The sequence below is a fragment of the Arvicanthis niloticus genome, chromosome 10 (genome assembly GCF_011762505.2).
Source record: "Arvicanthis niloticus isolate mArvNil1 chromosome 10, mArvNil1.pat.X, whole genome shotgun sequence".
NCBI lineage: Eukaryota > Metazoa > Chordata > Mammalia > Rodentia > Muridae > Arvicanthis > Arvicanthis niloticus.
Window position 1 is genome coordinate 28,857,282 of NC_047667.1, and position 13,567 is coordinate 28,870,848.

A 13,567-nucleotide genomic window follows, 5' to 3' on the forward strand; every position below is an offset into this window, starting at 1 on the left:
CAAAGATGTCCCCAACAATTTCCCTTCTCTCTTTCTGCCCTCTCACATTCATCCCTATGTTCCCCACACCTGATCCTCACTGGTATTCTCCTCCTCACCCCCTGTTTCACCCAGTTCCCTCTCTCTATTCATCTCAGATGTTTCTCTTTCTGAGTGAGATTCAAACATCCTACCTGGGGCCCTCCATGTTATTTAGCTCCTTTGGGTCTATAGAGTGTAGCATGGTTAATCTGTTCTCTATGGATAATATCACCGTTTAAGTGAGTATGTACCTTGTGTATATGGTTTAGGTTACTTCACTCAGGATGATATTTTCTACTTACATCCACTTGCCTAAACATTTTATGATGTCCCTGTTTTCAATGGTTTTTATTTCCATTGTGCAATTGTACCACATTTTTTTATCCATTCTTCAGCTGAGGGACATCACTTGTTGTTCTTTTTTTTTTTTTTTTTTTTTTCCAGTTTCTGGTTATTTCAAATAAAGCCACTAGAAACAAGGGTGAGCAGTTGTCCTTGTAGTATGGTGGCACATCTTTTGGGTGTATGTTCAAGGATGGTATAGTTTGGTCTTGTGGTAGAAGTATTTTAAATTTTTTGAGAAACCACCAAATTGATTTCCAAAGTGGTTGTACAAGTTTGCACTACCACCAGCAATGGAAGAGTGTTTCCCTTTCTCCGCATCCTCAGAGTCATTTTGATTTGTACTTTCTTGATGACTAACAGTATTGGACATCTCTTTAAATTGTTCCACCATTCAATATTTCTCCATTAAGAATTCTTTGTTTAGCTCTATACCTCATTTTTAAATTAGGCTACTTGGCTTGTTGGTTTTTAATCTGTTGAGTTCTTTATATATTTTGGACATTAGACTTCTCTTGGATGTAAGGTTGATGAAGATCTTTTCCCATTCATTAGGGTACCATTTTGTCCTACTGGCAGTGTCTTTTGCCATACTCTATTAAGCCCTAAAATCAGTCATTTAAGGAGCCATGTGGCCTTTTTAAAAAAAAAATGGAATTTTTTCATTTATCACTCATTTATCATATAAATGAGTCATTGCACTTTGTTCTAAATAATCATCCCTAGTGCCTTCTCTTCTGGCCTAGCCATCATCCATGCTTCCCCTCTTCACTCCAATAGTACCCACATCTGTTTCCCTGATATCAGTATTCTAGGACCTCCACTTTATCCTGCCCCTTAATTTTTACTTCATATCTCATGATCTCTTTTCTGTAACATGAAAAGCCATAATAAAACCAAGATGTAGGCTTGTGAAAAACTTAAAAACAAAGCAACACATGGCCGAGCCATTTGTGAATGCTTTTATTAGAGAGTGTAATTAGAAAAACATTACCTAGGACTTGAGTGTATATTAACACTAGAGTGAGGTGTTATAACTTCTAGGAACTCTCAAATAAAATGAATTAGAAGATGCAAGTGTGTGCATAAAACAATGTGAATATACATCTATAATAATTTCAAGATCTCCTCATCTGTATCTGTGTCAAGCTAAACAGAAATTTAGGCAAATGTTCCAAGTCTAATTCAATACTACACAGTTTATTCTAGTCTCTTGTGGGGCTGTGAAAGGATGGCTTGGGTTTGGGTAGAAGCACTGGCTAGAAATAGCCTGGAGACCCAATAGGTGTCCATGCCTGTGAGGGATGGGCATCTATTTCACTGTGCTCCCAGAATCCAGGCTCCTGACACATGGTGAAGATCTCCATTGATTATCGTCTTGCAGTCACGTAGAGCATTGCCCCTTCCAACCTCTCCACAGGTAGAGGGCATGACTACAGGCCTTAGGCCCTAGACAGATTTTCATATTAATGAGAGATATCTAAAGGCCAGAGGCATAGTCAATTATGTAATCTTTTCCCAGACCCTTCTCCCTCCCTATTTGAGTAAGGTCCATCCTTACCTAAGGGGGGAGGGAGGTACATCCAGATTCAACCAGATTCAACTACCATTTGTCATGAAAATAAAGCCTGTAAAATCCATGGACTTCCTGGAGTCATTGTGGCCTATTGTGGAGAACCGCAATCATTGTCTAATCTCCCATGGAGAGCTTCTCTGCCTTCTGCTGTGGAGGCCAGCCTCTTCAAGCAAGCTAGCTGGGCCAAGTCTGCTAAGCAAGTACAGTACTTCCCGTGGGGCAGTTGGGGCTTTTCTCTTCCTCATTCCTTTTGGCTGTGGGCCACCCCTCATGCCCACAATCTCTAGCAGCATCTGGGAGCCCGGAATAGAGACCACCAGCCACAGTGGCCATTCTGCCACTTTGCCTGGGCATCTGGATTCAGTCAACAGCCTCTGGGAGCACTCGCCCAAGCGCCCTGGAGCCAGGTCCACTCAAGAGTCCCCACCCCCCTCCAGAACTTCAGACTGAGTGAGAACTCCCCAAGCCAGGAGGGGACCTGCCTTGCCTGCCCTGTTCCTCACAGAACCAACTCAGCCAAAGATCCGCGCTTCTGCTTTTCTCCAGAGGCACACCTCCCTGAGGCACCTGTGCCAGTGAATAGTGGAAGATACAGGGACCCACAATTCTGCCCAACAGGAATCCACGCCCGCATGCCCAGGCACCAAGCTAATCATTCCCTCAGTCTCCTTCTTTGCTATGTGAATTACATTCTCAACAGTTAGAAAACAAGTCCTTCAATTTGACATTTTTTTGGTTAGTATGCATGACATTTCCAAAACTACTAGTCTTATACAAGAAATAACTTCACCGACACAGTAGCTTACTTGTCTTTTACTTTTGCTTATGTATTATGGTTTCCAGTTTTTGTGTTTATATGTATATGTGTTGGTGTGTGTATGTGTGCATGTGTGTGCTTGCGTGTTGGGTGTATATGGGTGTGTTGCTGTTTTTTTTCTTTTTTAATATTCTGGTTTGATTATTTGCATGTTTGTTTTCTGAAATGAAGAAAGGGCATGGAGTTGGGTGGATGGGGAGATGGGGAGAATAGGGGAGGAGTAAGAACTGAAAGCATCAGGATGTAAAGAAATTTTTAAATACTTTTTTTAAAAAAGGAAACAAAATGAAACAAATAAGATTTCCTTCCTATTTAGTAAGCATAGCTGACTAAGACAAGCTTGACTGAGCCAGTCCGTGGAGGAAGAACTTTCTTGATGTCAGCATTTCTGGTATTCAGAGTTTCCCCCAGCATTTGGCTTTCAGACCTTGGATCACAGTTTGATCATTATCCAGTCTTGTTTCTGCAAGTTCCTGAAATGTGTGTATGTGTGTGCATGCGCACATGTGTGCATAAATTTGTGTAGTCATGTATGAAATTTTTAAGTGTGTAAGGAACTAGAGAACATGCTTATTTTCTTTTTTCTGGACTGGGGCTCAAATCTATCATTTCAGCTATGGTCTCCTCTACCTGAGCACTGGCCTTAGAATACACAGGCCAACAGCATTCATGCTGGAACAAGGATAGTTCATCACACTTCTGCTAATCAGTTTGTGATTTTTTTAAATGAAATGGAATTCATATCATTTGCTTTTATGGCTTTGTATTTTGCATTTTGTTATTTTCAATCATTTTGAATTGCACTAACTTTCATATTTTACTAAGAATTTAATAACTATTGCATACCTTTTCAAATACATCAGCTTGACTCTGTTTACAACACCTTTATTAATTTAATCTTTATATTTATTTCATTCATTTAATCTTTATAGTGTTTAATGCTGTACAAATTTCTTTTTCTAATTAATCTTATCACAAACATAACAGTTGCTGGTCATTTCAAATTAATTAATATAATACAAATAATATTTGTACAATAATTTGTAAAATAATACAAATATTATTTGTATTATATTAATTGCTCTGTTTATTTTCTGGCATCCTTATTTCTCTTATTTTGAAGACTTTATTTTTATGTTTTTAACTATACGCTACTTTAGTCTTTAATTTAATATTATTGTTTTCTGGCATTGAGTTACCTTGAGATTTAATTGGCTCTACTTATGTTGGAAGCCTCTCTCTGTCTGTTGTGTCCTTTAGTGGTATTATTTTGTGTTAGGTATGGATCTGAACTTCTGTCTAAATCCTATTCAGCTCTTTCCTTCCTGTTTTTTAAAGTATTCTAAAAACCACTCAGCTATAATCATTTCAAATGTTCTGCTTTATTGTGTGTGTGTGTGTGTGTGTGTGTGTGTGTGTGTGTGTGTTTCCCTGCACCCAGGACCTATGTCACAGGCCTTCTTCGTCTACCTTGCCCTTATAAGCTTTAATTTCCTTTTGTATGATCTTGTTCATGTTGCATTCTAGGTAATCTACAAGCCTATTTTATTGTCTTAAATCTGTTTCTGTTAATTTCCAAATCTATGTCTGTGAGATTTACAAACATAGATTTTTTTTCCCAATTCTTAGTGATTTTTGTCACAATCCAGTTTTTAATTCTGAGAGTGAAGTCTATAGTGACCATACTCAATTTAAAACTTCTTGATTGTGATAAATAAAACCAACATGGAAGCTATTTGATTTACCTAACTTTTATTTTCACTCTTGGTCAGTTATCAGAACAATACTGCATAAACATGGTTAGAAAAGAAGCAGGACATACAATTCCTGAGATGAGCCATGAGGGAAGGCACTGAAATTGCCATTTGTCCAACTCAATTTTTGTGTCAAATACTGCTTATGTATTTGATTATCAATGTCAAATCACATATTCATGTTGTGTAGGAATACTGGCAGCCTATGGTCATTTTTTCTCATTTTATTTATTTGAGAATTTTATACAATATATTTTGATCATATTCACCTCCTCATCCAACTATTCCCAGGTTCTTCTCTTTTTGTGAGAAATTTTTATCAGCTCCAACTATTCCAAGGTTCTTCTCCTTTTGTAAGAGATTTTTATCAGCTTCACAACGTCAGCCCTGACACAAGACACAAGAGACATTTTAGATTGAGCCCATGCAAGAGGAAGTAGTAGATAAATTAGTAAATCAAGCAACCCAACTGGGCTTTGTTACCTACCTGTTTGCATGTATAAAATGTCAAGATAAAAAGTCGTGTTTACATTATAAAATACAAACAACATAAACATTTACCTCATGTATTTTTAGAGCAACATTTTGTGTTTGTTTATGCTGTGCTTCACTAATTGTACCTCTTTTTTAGTAGTCTACTTTGGGAATGAGAATGCATTTTGTCCTTGAACAGAGACCTGTGCCATCCAGAATGTGCCAGTTAACAAGGCAGGAGGGTTGGGGTCTGTCAAATTACACAATAATTTATAGCCTGTGTTTAACAATAAAACAAACCCATATAACTTCCACTTTACTGCCCAACACAGGTTTTGTGGATGTATTCATTATCCTCACTATGAAGACTAGTTCTTATGTCTTTAGAATATTTCTATTTTCTAATTTTACTAGGTTTAACATTTTTCTATGATTCCAAAACTATTCAAGTCCATCCCCAATTTTTTTCTAATATTAGTTTTACATCTGAATGGGATCACTTGTTTTCTACAAGTTCTTTCTAAACATGGTTCATCAGTTATAAGAATTTTAATTTTGATTTTTTTCCCAAGCTTTTTTAAGGGCAAATTTTTATACTAATTAATTTCATTCATATATATGAATTTATTTTATGCTAAAGTGCCAAGCTGAGTCATATTTCTTCTTAAAGACTCTAAAACAATATTACACTTTTAAAAAGCATATTGTACATAACAGCCTTGATGTTCACATTTTGCTTCTTTCTGTGAGTTTTCCCACATATTTTTTCCACTAGATATTATTAGTTAAAGTACTTATGACACTATTCAGACAGGAGCCTATCATAACTCTCCTCTGAGAAGCCCCACCCAGAATCCAATGGAAAGAGATCCACATACCCATAGTCAAACATTGGATGGAGCTCAGGGAATCTTATGGAAGGATTAAAGGGCACAAAGAGGACAGGTTCTCCGCAGGAATACCAACAGAGTCAACTAACCTGGACCCTTGGCTGCTTCCAGAAACTAAATCACCAACCACAAAGCAAGCATAAGCTGGACGTAGACCTCCTGCTTACCTGTAGCAGATATATATTTTAATTTTGATTTTTTTCCCAAGCTTTTTTAAGGGCAAATTTTTATACTAATTAATTTCATTCATATATATGAATTTATTTTATGCTAAATTTATTTTTATATTAATTTATTTTTATACTAATTTGGCCATCCTGCAGGTAAAGCAACAACTGGTATGGGAGGGGGCAGGTTGTGGGCTGTCCCTGAATCTGTTGCCTGACTGCCTGTGAATTCTATCCCTGTAACTGGGCCACCTTGTCTAGCCTCAGTGGGAGAGGATGTGCCTAGGCCTGCAGTGTCTTAATGTGCTGATGTGGAGGCAGGTGGTGGGATAGTTGGGGTAGTCAGGAGTGAGGATGATACCCAGAGGGGGACTCCCCCTTCTCAGAGGAGAAGGGGATGAAGGAATGTGGCTGGGGAGAGAATCCTCATGAGGGTCTACAGGGAGGAAAGAGGTGATAATATTGGGATGTAAATAGAATAAATAAATTTTTTAAAAGTTGTTGACATTACAAGAAGGATCAATATTCACAAAGTTTGCTTCTTATATGTACACATAGGAGATGAAACAAATTATATTCATATTATAATATATGCACTTCTGTATAGGGAAACAGACAAATCTTTCTGGGGTGTGTGTGTGTGTGTGTGTGTGTGTGTTTGTGGGACCCACTGAGTTTAATTAAGGTGTCTTGCATGACCATGGATGGAGAGTTATTTACTGGAGCTCAGGTAACTTAGCAGAGGCTATACTACTGAAGAAAATGACTCTGCCTATCCTGGCAGCACTAACTACCATAACTACTCAAGGAGGAATGGCACCCTTCTCTGATATCTTACTGAATGATTTGGGGGCAATTTGGTGTAGATGTTTAGTAGGTAATGACATCTGCTGAGAAATTAATATTACAGTGGACATGCGATGTCCAGAAGACAGAAATTCACATCCCTGTTCTCCATCCCTTAATATTTTTCTTTCCTCTTGTATGCTCTGTGAGTCTTGGAGAGGGTGATATAGATGTCCAGTTAGGCCTGAGCACTCAACAGTCACTCTTAGAGCTTTGACAACCTGTGAATCTCTACATTAACTGCTGTCCATCTCAACAAAAAGTTTCTCTGATCTGCTGAAAGCCAAATTTATCTATGGATATGAACATAAATATTTAGAAGATATTTTGGCAACATATCCATTTAATGATATAACAATAGTAGATTCTCTCCTAAGACCTATTGAAAGAAGTGCATTAGCCTGAGCCAGGCTGACTCCATGACAGGCTGCAAACTAGCAATTCTGGAGACCAGGCCTGAGTTTCTATTTCCCAGAACTGTGCTAATCAGTTACTGGACAATCACAGGCTTATGTGAAAGGGACCCCTCCCCAGCTTGAAAAAGAAAAAATAGCCAAGTTTATGGCCAAGAGTTAAAAGACACTCCTCCTTGGCCTGAAGCAAAAGCAGTTAATCTGAATCATAGCATCACCCAGACCTCCCTAGTTAGAACTGACCAATCAAAATATAGATCACAATAACCTCCAGTTGAACCAGCACCTTTTGTTGAAAATGTCCTTTTTCCACTGGATGCTTTTAGATCCTTTGTCAAAGATGAAGTGACAATAGGTGTGTGGGTTCATTTCTGGATCTTTAACTCTATTCCATTGATCTTCCTGCCTGTCTGTACCAATGCCATGCAGTTTTTAAAACTATTGCTCTGTATTACAGCTTGAGGTCAGGGATGGTGATTTCCCCCAGAAATTCTTTTATTGTTGAGAATAGTTCTTGATATCCTGGGGTTTTTTGTTATTCCAAATGAATTTGCAAAGTGCTCTATCTCTATAAAGAATTGATTTGAAATTTTGATGGGGATTGCATTGAATCTGTATATTGCATTTGGCAAGATGGCTATTTTTACTTAATTAATCCTGCCAATCCACGAGCATGGGAGATCTTTCTATTTTCTGAGATCTTCTTCAATTTCTTTCTTCAGAGACTTGAAGTTCTTATACAGATATTTCACTTGCTTGGTTATATTCACACCAAGGTATTTTATACTATTTGCAACTGTAGTGAAGGTTCTTTCTCAGCCTGTTTATCCTTAGAGTAGAGGAAGGAGGTCAGCATGTTGAAGAATACAAATTGACCCATTCCTATCTCCTTGTACAAAGCTCAAGTTCAAGAGGATAAAGGACCTTCACATAAAACCAAATACACAGAAACTAATAGAAGAAAAAGTGGGGAAGACCCTCAAATACCTAGGCACAGGGGAAAAGTTCCTGAACAGAACACCAATGGTTTATGCTCTAAGATTAAGAATTGACAAATGGGACCTCATAAAATTGCAAAGCTTCTGTAAGTCAAAGGACACTGTCAATAGGACAAAAAAGCAACCACCAAATTGGGAAAAAATCATTACCAATGCTACATCCTATAGAGGGCTAATATTCAATATATACAAAGAACTCAATAAATTAGACTCCAGACAACCAAATAACCCTATTAAAAATGGGGTACAGAGCTCAACAAAGAATTCTCAACTGAGGAAACTCGAATGACCGAGAAGCACCTGAAGAAATGTTCAATATCCTTAGTCATCAGAGAAATTCAGATCAAAACAACCCTGAGATTCCACCTCACACCAGTCAGACTGGCCAAGATAAAACTCAGGTGATAACAGATGCTGGCGAGGATGTGGAGAAAGAAGAACACTTCTCCATTGTTGGTGGGATTGTAAGCTGGTACAACCACACTGGAAATCAGTCTGGCAGTTTATCAGAAAATTGGACATAGCATTACCTGAGGACCCAGCTATACCACTTCTGGGCATATACCCAGAAGATGCCCCAACATATAATAAGGACATATGCTCCACTATGTTCTTAACAGCCTTATTTATAATAGCCAGAAGCTGGAAAGAACCCAGATGTCCTTCAACAGAGGAATGGATACAGAAAATGTGGTACATTTACTCAGTAAAACATTACTCAGCTATTAAAAACAACCAATTCAAGAAATTCTTAGGTAAATGGATGGAACTAGAAAATATCATCCTGAGTGAGGCAACCCAATCACAAAAGAACACACATGGTATATACTTACTTATAATTGGACATTAGCTCAAAAGCTCACAATATCTAAAATATAACTCAGAGACCACATGAAGCTCATGAACAAGGAAGAACAAAGTTCTAGAAGTGCAGATGAGAGAGAAAGAGAGAGAGAGAGAGAGAGAGAGAGAGAGAGAGAGAGAGAGAGAGAGCAGTTCTATGAGTGAAGTTCATTTGAGTTCAGTTCAGTGTAGCCCAGGTGAATGCAGTTAAGTTCAGTTGAGTTCAAGCAGTTCTGTTCAGTTCCATTCAGTTTCTTCAGTCAGTGCAGTTTATTTTACAGTAATATATTAGTGTTATTCAAAATATTGACACCAAACATACTCCTATATAGTATACAAATATTCCTTTATGCTTGTATTCTTCTAATTACTTAATTTGCATTTCCTTGGTTACTAATATGTATAAATATTTCTTCCCATTATTTCTGTACTTACTAATGGTTTTATTTTATCCTCTGAAAACTTTCTGATCATATTCTCCTTTTTGAGGTCATTCATATGTTTTAACTATTCATTCATAAATATGAATAATTTTTATCATATATGCTGCTCATTTACTTCAAAATAACCTCTCACTGATTTCAGATACAGTCCATCGAGATTTATCCAATCTTCCATTTTCTTGTTAACTTTAATCAGAAATATTTTCTTTAAAAACAAAATATTCTCCGTTTTGCAGTTCCTCTCATGCCCCATGATATTGGCAAACTCTCTTATTAATTTACATGTTTATATATTATTCAGATCCTCCTCTATATTTCTTTGTTTTATTGTTCTGGATAAGCTTTTCCTAGAATATCTTATGTCATTTTAACTTATAAATAATTGGTCACATTTTAGAAGAAAAGCAAAGTTATAGTAAAGATTTGAATTTTAAAACTGTTAATGTCATATACTTCTTGTGTCTATTTTTACATTATTAAATTTGTTTCATATTCATTGACACAATTTATACATGTGTTGCTTTTCTTTTGACTTCTGTATTTATGTTGATCTCTAATTAGTTTCATTTGTGTTTTTAAAATTATACCTGATTTTTGCATCCTGGTAATAGGCAAAGAGACACCTTGTTGGTGGGATCATTCTGATATCAGTCAAGGCCAGAGCAGATGATAGTCCTTTATTCATCCTAGCTTGATGACTGGCTTGGTGGCCAAAGCTGTTTTATGCATAGGACACAAAAAAAATCAAATCTATTCTAAGCATCACAGTGTAAGAGGAAGAAAACAGACAAGGGTCTGCATTAGGCCATGTCATGTGTTGTGGGTGGGGAAGACACTGTTCACCCTATAGCATCAGCAGGCCATAGACACACAGAGCCTCATTTACCATAGTAGAAAAAGACAGACAGAGACTTGATTGTCACCCATAAAATTGCCCTCTGAACCATGGTACAGGTGGGCCATAGTCATCCACTTGGTGGAGGATGTCATACAAGGGGCTCCCAGCCACATGGCTACCCTGTAGTAGGAGTCACAACAATGTGTAAATAAATGGTGGACATATAAGTCTATCAGTTTGAACATTTTGAAGACAGATAGAGCTGGAGACTTGCGGGTATAGAGGAGTATCCTGTTGTGAGGAGCCAGCCCAACCCCCCACATTCCCCTGAGGCCCTGGTGAGTTCCTGTCACTAGCTGCTGCTGAGGGCCATGTCTGTGTCCATGAGTATACAGCAGCAGAGGTTGATGTTTGTGGATCCATTTACCAGTAGTGAACATAGGGACTTTTCTGTTTGGGACAGCTGCTGGGGACCACATGGATGGCCAGGGGTTGTGCAGAAGAACAGGCTCTACCCTCACTGGCTGACCCGATTTCTCACCAGAGGTAGCACTTGAATAAGCAAGTCCTGTACCTTGCCCAGGCTGGAAAGTAAGGCTTGCCCTGGTAGCAGTGGTGTGGATGAGTGTGGGAGATTTGATTCTGTCACTCCTCTGCCATGGGGTGCCACTGGGCAGCCCCAACACCCAAATCGTGGCTAAAACTGCCTTTAAATCCAGTTTTAGGGGATTCAATGCTTCCTCCTTGACTCTACTGGCATTTTGTCCATGCAGTGTGCACATGCACTCACACACAATGCACATAAAAAATGATAAAAATAAAAAGTGATTAGTGTAGGAGGAGCTAAGGTGGGAGGAGTAAGGGAGGAGGAGGAGGAGAAGGAAGAGGAGGAGCTAAGAGAGAGACAGAAAATGAGAGAGGCAAACATGGAGGCGGATGTTCAGGTGTCTCTGCCGCCAGTCAACGGCATATCTAGGTTGGTATATCTAGGTTGCGTATTGGGTTACACTTCTGATTGTATGGACATCTTGTTATTGATCATTACCAAATATATAAGCCTTTAGATAATCTAAGCATTAGAGTCTCATCTGTACCAAGCTCATGTGGTTGGCAGGATGGTCCAAGCACTGCCCAGCCTTGCAGAGACAGAGTGAAAGATTGGCAGAACCATCTCCCATGCTGGCATCTCATGGGTGGTAAGGCTAGTGTCTCTGCCTGGCCGTTTCTAGCTGTGGCATGCACGTGGTTTCTGGACACACAACATGGCGGCTGAGCTAGGCAGAGCCTCTGCACCTTAGATACTCAGATTTACTGGTAACCCTTTTAAATATGTACTACAATGTCCTAGCCAACAGGGCATTAAACAGAGGTCCGGGGAGATCACCTAAGAGAGCGTGGGGGTGGGAGGTGGGGGCGGGGTAAGCAGGCAAAGACTCAAAGAAACATGGCTTGTCTATAGGCTGATCAAACCACAATTTTTATTTTTTCACACAGGGGTTATATACACAAAAAGGCAGGATCTGGGGAAGGGGATGATGCAGGAGCGTAGGTGTTCAGGGGGAGTACAGAAATCTTCCAGAACAGTGTGTCAGCTGGGTGAAAGTTCAGGGGACGGGACACTATGACTCCGATTATGATTCACTTGCCCTAATCTAAGTTGGTACTATCTACCAAGGTCACCTATCTACAAGGTCTATGACTAGAGCCTGGCAACTATCTACCAAAGCTGCTTGTTTACAATAGCTTCTAGCCATCTGTTCTAGTGTTTTTCCACAGAGACCTAAGGCTTTGTGCTAGCAGGCATGCATGTTAGGTCTACCGCTGTCTTCAGGCCTATGGCTGATTCCAGGCCTTCAGTGTATAGACAGAGATGCCCCTGACACTACAACAATTAGAAAGTATTTATTTTTATTTATTAGCCATAACTGACATTTTTGTCTTTTTTATATAATTCTTTTTTTACTTATATGTTTAAAAATATATGTGTTATTCATGCTTACTTTTTTTCTGATTCTTAAGAATTACTACGGGCTGGAGAGATGGCTCAGCCATTAAAGGCTAGGCTCACAACCAAAAATATAAGAATTACTACATTACACATAAACAGTTCTTAAATATTTTTCTCAAGTAAAGTTAAGGCCAAAGAACACAGATACCAGCTAAAGGCATGAAAACTTAGGGCAGGTGCTCTTATCACTGCTTGGTCATGTCTGCAAAGAATGTATTCTTATTTGTCTTTCCCCCTCATGTGTTGAGGACATATCTTCAGATTTTTCACAAGACTGCAGATGTTACGTATAGCATGGTAAGCCTATATTAGTTTATTTTCAGCAGGCTTTCATCAGCTGTCAACATGTTTGCAAAGTGAACACTCCCCTGTACTCTGCTTTCTGAAAAGATGGCTGGTCTTTGCAGTTTTTTGTCTTTTCTAGCTTAGCAACCTCACTTTAGAACACCTGCACCAATCACAGCTCTCAGGAAAAGTCTGATCTTTACATAGCTCTCCCATTTACTCATAGACACCCCTACAATATTTAAAACTCATTTAGGAGTTTTTGCTTGTCCTGAAAGCTTCTCTCATTTTTGCCTTAAGGACTGTCAAGAGTGCGTGTAGAATTTGTGACTAAAGTCATGGATGCATTATCATCTCATTGAAGCTGCACAGGGTACATGTTTTTGTTCTTTCTTTTTGTTGCAGCTGTCATTACAGAAAAAATTTCCAAATAGAAAAATGTTCAATCCATGCAGTAGAAAAATGACATAAAATAAATATCTTGAATTTGGGTACAATATTGTTAAACAGAACACGATTTGAATATTTGTCTTTGGAAGTCTGCTACTATTGTAAAATTTTAAATTTTCTAAGGGATCAGGTGTTCCCATTGTTGTGGTTTGTGATGTCCAACTCAGGACCTTAACACAGAATGTCAGTCCATGCCAATGATTTGAAAATTAGTATTCAAATAGAGGTAAAATTTAGTGAAGAAAAATGGTACAACTCTTGTACTATTTGACTTTCTTATAAAAAGTCTATGGGGTTGCACCAAAATGGATGGTAATTTTGATAAATTTGATAACACTATTAAAATAGCCATTTTATTGTTTGGATTTTTTAATTCAAGCACTAGTGTTTTGAAGCTGGGTT

At 38.4% G+C, this 13,567-nt stretch overlaps 1 non-coding gene across 1 annotated transcript; it reads left to right on the forward strand.

Annotated features, from left to right (window-relative positions):
- The first annotated feature begins 10,181 nt into the window (after positions 1-10,181).
- Positions 10,182-10,324, forward strand: LOC117716642 (small nucleolar RNA SNORA48). The gene has a single exon (XR_004607760.1). It is a non-coding gene; the product is annotated as a small nucleolar RNA SNORA48 (small nucleolar RNA).
- The last annotated feature ends 3,243 nt before the right edge of the window (positions 10,325-13,567 follow it).